Genomic DNA, 12,451 nt, shown 5'->3' with positions numbered 1-12,451 from the left:
TGTGTGTGTGTGTGCGTGCGTGCGTGCGTGCTTGCGTGCGTGCGTGTGTGCACAACAACTCTTACAGTCTCACTGCAGAATTAGACGTTTATTGAAGTGTTTTTGTTGCTTCTGCTGCTTTGTATCATTCCATTTCTCCAAACGTCAAATTTCAAAGTTAAGAGTTAAGTTTAGACATTCCTTCCGAATGATAAAGCTAAGGGTTCATGTTTAGATAGGGTTAAAATAAAAAAAACAGCAACCTTCTAATCCAGAATCATGGATCAGACTCCATCCACCACCCCTGTAAACAATACCTTAGCAAAACCCAAATCCTACTTGATGGTAATAGTGCTTACTATTGCCTCTAGTTGTCGGTTTTAAAGGCATTTCCTGATGTCCTCAGGACATGGATAGACATCCAATTTTGATGTCAATCTTGAACGATCAGACTGATGTGCATCCTTGCATGGATGTTTGTATATGCCATTTTGTTCCTTGGGGCAGAGCAAAGTGGTTGTGTGTGTGTGTGTGTGTGTGTGTGTGTGTGTGTGTGTGTGTGTGTGTGTGTGTGTGTGTGTGTGTGTGTGTGTGTGTGTGTGTGTGTGTGTGTGTGTGTGTGTGTGTGTGTCAGGCTGTACAATGTGGTAGTGTCAACACGTCAGAGGAAGTGTCACGTAACCCAAAGCTATTTACTGAAAGTGGATCACATGCTGACACACACACACACACATACGCACACACGCACGCACGCACGCACGCACACACACACACACACACACACACACACACACACACACACGCACACAGTGACCCTCTGATTGGACAAACTCGAGCCAAAGGTGAGGGCCGCGCCTCCAGTGGACAGGTCCACGAGTGGGAGTGCCTGAGTTCGTGTGTGAGTGTGTGTGTACCTTTTGAACCCTTCTTGGTGGCCTAAACTCTTCTTATGAAAAGAAAGTGTGTGAGAGAGAGAGACAGAGAGAGAGAGCGAGAAAGAGAGAGAGAGAGAGAGAGAGAGAGAGAGAGAGAGAGAGAGAGAGAGATATTATCTACCTCACTTGCTTTGGCAATGTTAACACATGTTTCCCATGCCAATAAAGCCCTTGAATTGAAATTGAAATTGAGAGAGAGGGGGAGAGAGAGAGAGAGAGAGAGAGAGAGAGAAAGGGAGAGAGAGAGAGAGCAAAGGAGAGAGAGAGAGAGCGAGATAGAGCAAATGAGGGAGATAGCGCAAAGGAGAGAGAAAGAGGGAGAGAACAAATGAGAGAGCGAGAGAGAGAGCAAATGAGAGAGAGCTGTGAAAAGTAGTATAAATGGTTGGCTGCCTGCTCTTCTGTCCGCTGTCCAGTGTGACAAATATCAGGGTTTATCACCGTCTCAATGTGTGGTGAGAAAATTCTCCTACATGATTTCATCGCATTTTAACAAGTACATGCAACAGTCCCTCCTCGAGAGAGACTTCAGCATGGAGCAGGCATTCCCAAACTGGGGTACGCGTACCCCCAGGAGTACGCGCAATGCTGTCGGGGGTACGCCAAATCAATTTTTTTTTTTAAGTATACATTCTTCACATTTTCAAACAGTCCATTTATATTTTACAACGGGGCTATATATTTGGGTGCTGCTCATTCCGTTTGCTCGAAAATTGATAAATGGTTAAAAAAGTAAGGCCTGTGTCCACAAAGACTCTACTGGTAGCACTGCTACTACCAGCAGTACTACACCTGCACCTGTCGATGACACAAGTTGTTCTGCTTCCACGAGCACTTCCAATGCTAGCATCAGTAATTTTACATTTGTTGTTAGCCCAGCTAGCATGGACACTGACAGTTGTGAATCTGATGCAGCCGAAGAGCTACTGCCCCCTTACCTGGGAAAGCACGAACAACAGACAGGGACGTTGGACCATTGAAAAGGTGCAAATATGATGAGAACTACATTGATTTGGGGTTCACTTATATTGGGAGTAGTGCCTTTCCTCAGCCACAGTGTGCTATATGTACAAAAGTACTATCTCACAACTCAATGAAACAATTGAGAATCTGTGGAAAGAACTGAAAACTGCTGTTCACAAATGCTCTCCATCCAACCTCACTGAGCTCGAGCTGTTTTGCAAGGAGGAATGGGAAAAAATGTCAGTCTCTTGATGTGCAAAACTGATAGAGACATACCTCAAGCGACTTACAGCTGTAATCGCAGCAAAAGGTGGCGCTACAAAGTATTAACTTTAGGGGGCTGAATAATTTTGCACGCCCAATCTTTCAGTTTTTGATTTGTTAAAAAAGTTTGAAATATCCAATAAATGTCGTTCCACTTCATGATTGTGTCCCACTTGTTGTTGATTCTTCACAAATAAATACAGTTTTATATCTTTATGTTTGAAGCCTGAAATGTGGCAAAGGGTCGCAAAGTTCAAGGGGGCCGAATACTTTCGCAAGGCACTGTATGTGCATCCTTTCATGCAACCCTTCTCATTAACATGTGGTGAGGTATTCACACTTTTCGATGAACAAATAAAGTTTTACATGTAAGATGGTTAAATAAAGAGCAAAATTATTGATTATTATTTGTGCCCTGGTCCAATAAGAACTCTTTGACTTCCCACGAGCCAGGTTGTGTCAAAAACTCACACTCATTCTTATGTTTAATAAATGTATCGTATAGTGTGTGTGTGTGGTAGGCTTACAATGATGGCAAAAAACAACACATGAGAGTGCGCTGACCCTGGTGCTAGAATGGGTACGCAGCTGGAGGTTGAACGTTTGAAGCGGGACTTTTAAAAATTTGGGAACCACTGGTAGCGAGTCAAAGCAGTGAGAGTGGAGAACATCGAAAAGTTGAATCAACTCAAGTAAATGCTGGTTTAAACTGTGAAACCCACACATTTGTCAGGCAGTGGGTGAAGTGTGTGTGTGTGTGTGTGTGTGTGTGTGTGTGTGTGTGTGTGTGTGTGTGTGTGTGTGTGTGTGTGTGTGTGTGTGTGTGTGTGTGTGTGTGTGTGTGTGTGTGTGTGTGTGTGTGTGTGTGTGTGTGTGCGTGCGTGCGTGTGTGTGTGTCTGTGTCTGTGTGCGTGTGCGTGTGTGTGTGTGTGTGTGTGTGTGTGTGCGTGTGTGTGTGTGTGTGTGCGTGTGCGTGTGTGTGTGTGTGTGTGTGTGTGTGTGTGTGTGTGTGCGTGTGTCTGTGTCTGTGTGCGTGTGCGTGCGTGTGTGTGTGTGTGTGTCTGTGTGTGTGTGTGTGTGTGTGTGTGTGTGTGTGTGTGTGTGTGTGTGTGTGTGTGTGTGTGCGTGTGTGTGCGTGTGTTTCAGGATCAGAATCTTTAACGTCTCACTGTATGGACTGACTGACCTCACACTGTTTGCAAACATCCAGAGTTAAGGGGCAGATTAGTCTGCTAATGAGCTTAAAGTTGACAAAAAAAACAATATAAATGACTTTTCCATTGGCACATACAGTGTATTTTTCAGAGAGTTGAGCTAAACAGATATTTCATATTTGAACTGAATATTGTTTTGCAGTGTAATACTAGTGGAGAAGCCGTTACTCTTGTTTTGAAAGCTCTGCCAGCTAATCCCTATTGTACCAATCACAAAGCAGGAAACTTCAGCACATGTGGCTGAGTGGCCAATAGTAGAGAAAGACATAGATGAGGGAAAATAACACGAAGACAGCTATTTATGAGTGATCACTATACAATGCACATTGGATACCTCCTTCCTTGTCAATAACTAATGGAAATGTACAAAGACTTGAACTTGATCCACAGTGTTTTCTCAAAATACTTTTGTCGGAGATGCTGGATTAGAAATAAAAAATACAATCACAAATCTCAATGCAAATCTCATCAGAAGCAGTATAGACTACTTTAACACAGTTGTTCATTTCTCTTTTTTACATTGTCTCTATGTGCGTGTGTGTTTTCGTGTATGTGTGTATGAGTGTGTGTGTGTATGAGTGTGTGTTTGTATGAGTGTGTGTGTGTGTATGAGTGTGTGTGTGTATGAGTGTGTGTGTGTATGAGTGTGTGTGTATGAGTGTGTGAGTGCATTCCACTGTGTGTAAATGTGTTTTCTGACACCATCTGCATACCTTATCAGTAGAGAATAATGTCTCCCGACCATTAGCTCCTATATTGGCTCCTAATATTGATTAGCTCTGGTTCAAAGATCAGAAGGCCTCTCTCAATCAGTATAATTAGCCAATCTAGACAGAGTGTGGAGAGATGGAGTACATGAAGGTGTGGAGGAGTGGCACAACAGATCAATGAAGGAGTGGAGGAATGGAGAGAGGGGTGTATGAAGGGGTGGAACTGGTGAAGCGTAGACCAACTAGAAGCACTAAGTATTGCACCAAGGTCCTCTGTTTGGAAGCTACATTGAGTTACACTGCTCAGGAAGGTTCAGGACAAAAATAATTCACAACAAGATTGAATCAGACAGGTGAAGATAAATACTAAACTTGTATTCAGATATCTTTATGTCAACATATCTTCCATCGAACTTACTCTCAAAATACAATCCTTGTGCAAACACATTTCCCAAAATGTAACTGTGTATTTGGCAAATAAAACATGCATGAATTTCCATTGGGTCTTCTTTCAGTGGACCAAACTATAGTTTGCCATAATTTCACATTTTTACTATTGTTCAGAATCAACACTCATCATAGAGATAAGTGACTGTTTACTCTGCTGGCAGAGACTGTTTCCCATTATATCCTTCTGCAATGTCTCAACACACGAGCAAGGTAGCAACTCAGCAGGGACTTTAACTACGGCTTTGACAGATAATGGTGGAAGTTGGAACGTTCTCAAATCTATTTTCTACAATAAATATTATTGCCAGTGTTATAATGTGTTATAATGTGTTATAATCCCTGGTGATATCTGATAAGAAACTGTAGATTTGAACTAAAAAAGGTCCATACTCTCACTTCTTACTTGAAGTTTGATAAACATTGGACATAATTTTGCATTTATGCTATATTACAGTACATTTTAAAGTCAGTGCCATCCAGCCTCTTATAATGTAGCAATCGACTCGGACTAAAACAATATCTGTGGACCTCTCATATAAACAACAATCACACAACCCTAACAATATCTGCCAATCCATTATTGTCTTATCTGTTTAACTGTACAGGTCGACCTGTTTTATAGTTGTAGACGTGTGTCTCATAGTTGTGGTCTGTGGGGAGAACAATGCAGCTAGTGACAGTAGTCCTGGTGAATTTCTCCTGGTTATCATCACATAATGATATGACATAAACCAACCATCAATGGTGTAAAGTACTTCGTTTTGGGAGTTATCTGAACTGTACTTTACTATTTATGTTTTTGACAACTTTTACTTTTACTCCACTACATTCCTAAAGAAAATTATGTACTTTTTACTCGGTACATTTTCCCCGACACCCAAAAGTACTCGTTACATTTTGAATGCTTAGCAGGACAGAAATGGTCCAATTCACACACTTATCAAGAGAACATCCCTGGTCATCTCTACTGCTTCTGATCTGGCAGACTCACTAAACACAAACACTTTATTTCCGAATGACTTCTGAGTGTTGGAGTGTGCCACTGGCTATCCATAATTTAAAAAACATCAACAATGGTGCCATCTGGTTTACTTGATATAAGGAATTTTAAATGATTTGTACTTTTACTTTGATAATTAAGTACATTTTTGCAATTACATTTACTTTTGATACTTAAGTACATATAAAACCAAATACACTTACTAAAATAGTATTTTACTGGGTGACTTTCACTTTTCCTTGAGTCATTTCCTATTATGGTATATGTACCTTTACTCAAGTATGACAATTGGGTACTTTTCCAACACTATCAACCATCACATTATCACATAATCTCCTGAGCTTGTTTCACATCGCCCTGAAATAGGAGAAATGTAGATGTGTGGCAGTGCTGGAAGTCATTCTAGAATAAAGTAAAATAGAGTAAAAACCCTATAAAATGCTCATCTTTTTAATGTATTTTTTTAATCCCATTTAGCTGTTGAAGAAAACAGCAGCTATTCTTCCTGTGGTCAACATCAAACATAGAGCATGAAAAAATACACCTCACTAATGGACAAGAGCAGCTACACAAACTAAACTAAACTTAGAACACTATGACTAAAGAACAATACGTCTATCTTAATGTCAAACATTCAATAATAGTGTGTGTGTGTGTGTGTGTGTGTGTGTGTGTGTGTGTGTGTGTGTGTGTGTGTGTGTGTGTGTGTGTGTGTGTGTGTGTGTGTGTGTGTGTCTTTACAGTCTGTGTTGTTCCTTGAGGTGTTGTTTTATCATTTTGGTTTTGGACCTGAGGACTGCGAAGAGACCACTGATTGACATTTCCCTCTGTGTACATTTGAGGGTCTGACATGCTGTTCTGATTTGGACCAGCTGCAGCTGACCATACAACTGGGCAATAGTCAAGATGCTCCAAAACCAGAGCTTGCAGGATTTGTATCCTAAATATAACTGCAAGCAGCAATGAACAGGGTTCACAGGATGACAGAAAGGACACAAAGGACACAAGATCAGTTGGATAACAAAGCAAGCACTCTATAATGTAGCAACTACCATTAAGCATTAGCTTTACATAGTCAAAAGAGTTTCCTTAGTTTTTAAGGTATCAATGACAAACTTTACATGGTTTATCATGGTAATGTCTTTGATGACCCAAAATAGTTTCATGTTGATAGGCCATTATGGAGGGAATTTACAAAGGATTTAAATGGACAAATCCGATTTCCTGATTTATCAATAACTCAGCCATCTCTTAAAACCTCTTAGGGCTAGGGGGCAGTGTTCGGAAGTTCAGATACACTGTCTGTTACTCAGGCCCAGAAGCTAGGATATGCATATTGGTAGCATTGGATAGAAAACACTTTGAAGGTTCTAAAGCTGTTAAAAATAATGCATGTGAGTATAACAGAACTGATATTGCAGGCGAAAACCTGAGGAAAATCCATCTAGGAATGTTTTTTTTAGGTCACAGTCCATCTCAACACTTGTCTATGGGAAATACACATAAATAGCTCCCATATTCCAGTTCCTATGGCTTCCACTAGATGTCAACAGTCTTTAGAAAGGGTTTCAGGCTTGTTTTTTGAAAAATTTGCTAGAATTTGTAGTTCTTCAAGGTGACTCTCATTTTGACTGTGGGCTTGTGGCGCGCATGGATGAGGGCGCAAACCTCATTATTTATCTCCAGTATTGAACATACTACATTCCGTCTTAAATTTGATAGTTCATTTACATATTAGGGTACCTTTGGATTGATTAGAAACGTTGTTTGACTTGTTTGGACAAAGTTTATTGGTAACTTTTGGTATTCCTTTGTATGCATGTTGAACTAGTGGAACGGGTGGATTACTGAATCAAACGTGCCAACTAAACTGACTTTTTTGGGATATAAAGAAGGATTTTAACTAACAAAACAACCATTTGTTGTGTAGCTGGGACCCTTGGGATTTCAAACAGAGGAAGATCTTCAAAGGTAAGTGATTTATTTTATCGCAATTTCTGACTTTTGTGACGCCTCTGCTAGTTTGGAAAATGTTTTTAATACTTTTGTGTGTGGGGCGTGTCCTCAGATAATCGCATGGTATGTTTTCGCCATAAAACATTTTTGAAAGCTTTAAATGATGTAGGACACTTGTATGTACTTGTATGTTTAATATTACAATTTTGTCATTTGAATTTGGCGCGCTCCAGCTTCACCAGATGTTGTTTATTTTGATCCCGTTAACGGGATCCGTGCGCTAATAACCAATCCCTTAGCTTTTCTCAAACTAAGTTAAGAGATGTATCATGGGCCGAATTGGTGTAATTTTGACTTCATGAGAATTCGTTTTTCAAAGGTTTTCCAAAATGTCCAAGATAGAGGAAAATCTATCCTGACAGACCTTATGGGTCCTTGAGGCAAAATTATTTCAGCATGAGAAAAAACACCTCTAGGTCAAACGAGACGGTCGATATGCAGGTTTATGTGAGACTGCTTATATCAGTGCCACTTATAGCTCAACCGGTGCCATTATTTTTGACCAAGTTACTCATGGCCTTTAGTTTGTGCCAAATTTTAATAAAAAGCTACCAGTATTATGCTTAAGTTATTTGACCATGTCAAGGAAAAAAATAGTGATCCAAGAATTAAGTAATTTTATGAATATAACTAATGTTCCCTGAAGGAGGGAAAAGAGGCACAACATGCTATGGGGAGTCACACTCTTGCAACCTGGGTTGACGGCTCTACAATCACACCTGACAAGGCCAATGAAATCTACACCTTGCTGGAATGGAAGACCCACCTTACACAGGTGATAAGCGTCAGGCTCAGATTCATTCCCTCAATTTAATACCGCTCTTCCCGAGCCCAGGAATAGGCGGAGTAGGGCCAAACACGTGTTGTACCTCATTTCTCTTCTTCAGGGAACAGTAGTTAAGGTCATAACGCTATGAGGAAATATATTAATGCACCAAGCTGAATCCAACGGACACTAAATGAAACGGCCCATGGCAGACCACCCAGACCAGACCCCGCCAGATGTGGCAGTCTGGATATTACGCACACGGCGCGCTGCCTAGTGACTTTCCCTTGTTCCAGCAGTAAGCACACTGTGTGCTATAATGGGAGCAGTGACATCCAAGCGATACAACCTCACAAAAGTGTGATGATGCCCAACTCGCCGCAGCACAAATATCTCCTATACTCAACCCTTTAACTCATAAGAGTCTAAGCCCTGTCTAAGCCGGGAGAGGGAAGGGGATCCACTAAGCTATATGGAATTTTTTAAAGAAGGTCATACTAGAGGACATAGAAGGCACTGTATGTGGGTATGTGTGGGTGTATAGGGTGAGTGTAGTTGTGATGGAAGATGGGTGTGTGTGTTTTTATGATTGGAAAAGTGTGGTGAGTTAAGTGAGTGAAAAAGGAAAATGGTTTAAATTTTATGCAGATAGAGGATATACATTTCAAAATAAATTGCAAATATAGTCTATTTATTTCCTTTCATGATGGACCGGTCCCCAACCCTGTACAGTAGAAACCCACCTGAGCGACCCACACACAAAGGAGAAGTCCTTATCTGTGTTATAGGCCTACTGCAAGTAGCTTACATGCAGCCAAGACAGAAAGATAAATGTGGTCAGAGACTCACTAAAGCAGTACCACCCTCTTAAGAGTCTGAGCCTGCCTGGCAGCGTTGGTCCAACAAAGCCAAAGCCCCCTGGTGGGTGAGCATAATATACAAGGAATTTCTCAAAGCTTCTAACGAGAACCTTGATGACCTTGTCCCTAGCCGGTGGGAATTCCGGTGGAGACCCCCACCAAGGTAGTGGCAGTGCTGGCAACACTAGCTGCAGTAACCCATGGGGAATTATTGTGGATCGAAAGGTCTGACTGCTCAGAGATGCTTGGGAAAATGGTCACAATGGTGGACCAGCGTGTGTGTGTTTCAGGGGAAAGGGGTGTAGCTGGGCTCCATCAGCTAGGACTTGACATGAGTTAAGTAACTCTCCCCATTCGTAATTTTTTTACATGCCTTCTCAAACAGCTAAAACTGTATATGCATTCGCACATCAAGTCTTCTCTTGAGTTGGGCTCAGGGATGGAACAACTGTTGAACACCTGAGCTTGTGGTTGTTTGTGGGGGAAGGTTGGGGAGAGTGTGTGTATGTCTCCCACATCTGTTGCTAAGGGGTAATGATGTTAGGGACAGTATTGGATGAATCACATGTGTAATGCCAGTCCTGTTTATAGGTAAGAATCCTTTGTATGAAGTGCTTACATTATTATGTATATTATTAATTAATTGTGGAAATAACTTTTTAATAATATTTTTTTTTACAAACAGTAACAGTATACAGAATACAATCGAGGAGATGGAGTTGGAAATGCTTTTGGCTTTTAATCTGCTACTGTCCCTAACATCATTGCGCCTTAGCAACAGATATGGGGTACATACACACAGTCCTCTGAATGGCACCGGAGGGTTGCCATTTTACAGACTCCATTTTACAGACTTGTGTGTTTTTTCACATAGATTTTTACTGATTTTGTACATAATGTTGCTGCTACCATCTCTTATGACTAAAAAAAAAGAGTTTCTGGATATGAGAACAGAGATTACTGCTTCTCCAAATCTGGTCATTAGCATGAAGTAAAGATGGAAATATAGGGGGCGGAGATCGTCGGCAAGTGGGTAACCCGCATCTACCATATGTTCTATTGGCCAACGTGCAATCCCTGGAGAATAAACTGGATGATCTCAGTTCAAAACTATACTACCAATGGGACATTAAAAACTGTAATATCTTATGTTTCACCAAGTCGTGGCTGAACAACGACAGGGATAATATATAGTTGGCTGGGTTTTTTGTGCATTGGCGGGACAGAACAGCTACGTCTAGTAAGACGAGGGGTGGGGGTGTGTCTATTTGTCAACAACAGCTGGTGGGCAATGTCTAATATTAAGGAAATGTGGAGGTATTACTCACCTGAGGTAGAGTACCTCATGAGCTATAGACCACACTATATTCTTCGGAGCCATCTATTTAACAACACAAACCGATACTGGCACTAAGACCGCACTCAACGAGCTGTGTCAGGCTATAAGCAACCAAGAAAATGTTCATCCAGAAGTGGGGCTCCAAGTGGCCGGGGACTTTAATACAGACAAACTTAAATCCATTTGACCTCATTTCTACCAGCATGTCAAATGTGCATCCAGAGAGGAAAAAAACTCAAGACCACCTTTACTCCACACACAGAGACGTGTAAAAAGTTACGTTACATGACTCTTACTAGCACAGACTGGAATATGTTCCAGGATTCATCTAAATGCAATGAGGAATATACCACCTAAGTCACCAGCTTCATCAATAAGTGCATCGATGACGTTGTCCCTACAGTGACCGTAGGTACATATCACAATAAGAAGCCATGGATTACAGGCAACATCCACACCGAGCTAAAGGCTAGAGCTGCAGCATTAAAGGACCGGGACGCATATCTGGACATTTATAAGAAATCCCGCTATGCCCTCAGATGAACCATCAAACATGCAATGCATCAATACAGGACTAAGATTAAGATTGAATTTTACTACACTGCCTCTGACGCTCGTCCGATGTGGCAGGGCTTGCAAACTACGACGGACTACAAAGGGAAACCCAGCCACGAGCTTCCCAGTGACGCGAGCATACCAGATGAACTAAATGCCTTTAATGCTAGCTTCGGGGCAAGCAACACTGAAGCACGCATGAGAGTACCAACTGTTCCAGACGACTGTGTGATCACGCTCTCCGTAGCCGATCTGAGAAAGACCTTTAACCTCTTGCGACGAGAAAACGTAATCATAGCCTCAAACACATTAGCATAACGCAACGGACATAAACTTTTCCTATTCATGAAAATTGCAAATGAAATGAAATAAATATATTCAAACACAAGCTTAGCCTTTTGTTAACAACACTGTCATCTCAGATTTTCAAAATATGCGTTACAGCCAACGCTAGACAAGCATTTGTGTAAGTTTAGCATGGCACAATGCTATGCTATGCTCTGCTGGCAGCAGGGAACATTTTCACAGAAATAAGAAAAGCAACCAAATAAAAATAATTTACCTTTGAAGAACTTCAGATGCTTTCACTCAGGAGACTCCCAGTTAGATAGCAAATGTTCCTTTTCCTCTTTATATCGACAGAAACACGGCAAACGTTGTTTAGGATCCGTCCTCAAGGTGTTTTTAACATATATATTCGATAATATATCCGTCGAGGCAATTGGTTTCTCATAAGAAGCGATTGGAAAAATGGCGATTGGAAAAATTATTTTACGCGAGATTTTCTGCGGGAGACACCATGTGACCACATGCTATATATGGTCCCTTACAGCCATTCTTCAATGGAAATGCCTAAAAAGACGTCACAATGCTGTAGACACCTTGGGGAAAACGTGGAAAACGTAAGCTCATTCGTAGCTCATTCACAGCCATATAAGGAGTCATTGGCATGAGGCGGTTTCAAAAAATGCGGCACCTCCTGGTTGTATTTGTATCTGGGTTTCGCCTTTAACATCAGTTCTGTGGCACTCACAGACAATATATTTGCAGTTTTGGAAACGTCAGAGTGTCTTCTTTCCAAAGCTGTCAATTATATGCATAGTCGAGCATCTTTTCGTGACAAAATATCTTGTTTAAAACGGGAACGTTTTTCATCCAAAAATTAAAATAGCGCCCTCTAAATCCAAGACGTTAAACAAGGCAACATTCACAAGGCTGTGGGGCCAGACGGATTACCAGGACATGTACTCAGAGAATGTGCGGATCAACTGGTAAGTGCATTCACTGACTTTTTCACCCTTTTCCTGACTGAGTCTGTAATACCTGCATGTTTCAAGCAGACCACCATAGCAGATCACCAAAGCAAAGGTAACCTGCCTAAATGAAGTGCTTTGAATGGG

The sequence above is a fragment of the Oncorhynchus masou genome, chromosome 24 (assembly GCF_036934945.1).
Source record: "Oncorhynchus masou masou isolate Uvic2021 chromosome 24, UVic_Omas_1.1, whole genome shotgun sequence".
In the NCBI taxonomy this organism is placed as follows: Eukaryota; Metazoa; Chordata; class Actinopteri; order Salmoniformes; family Salmonidae; genus Oncorhynchus; species Oncorhynchus masou.
This window is presented reverse-complemented; position numbering follows the sequence as displayed.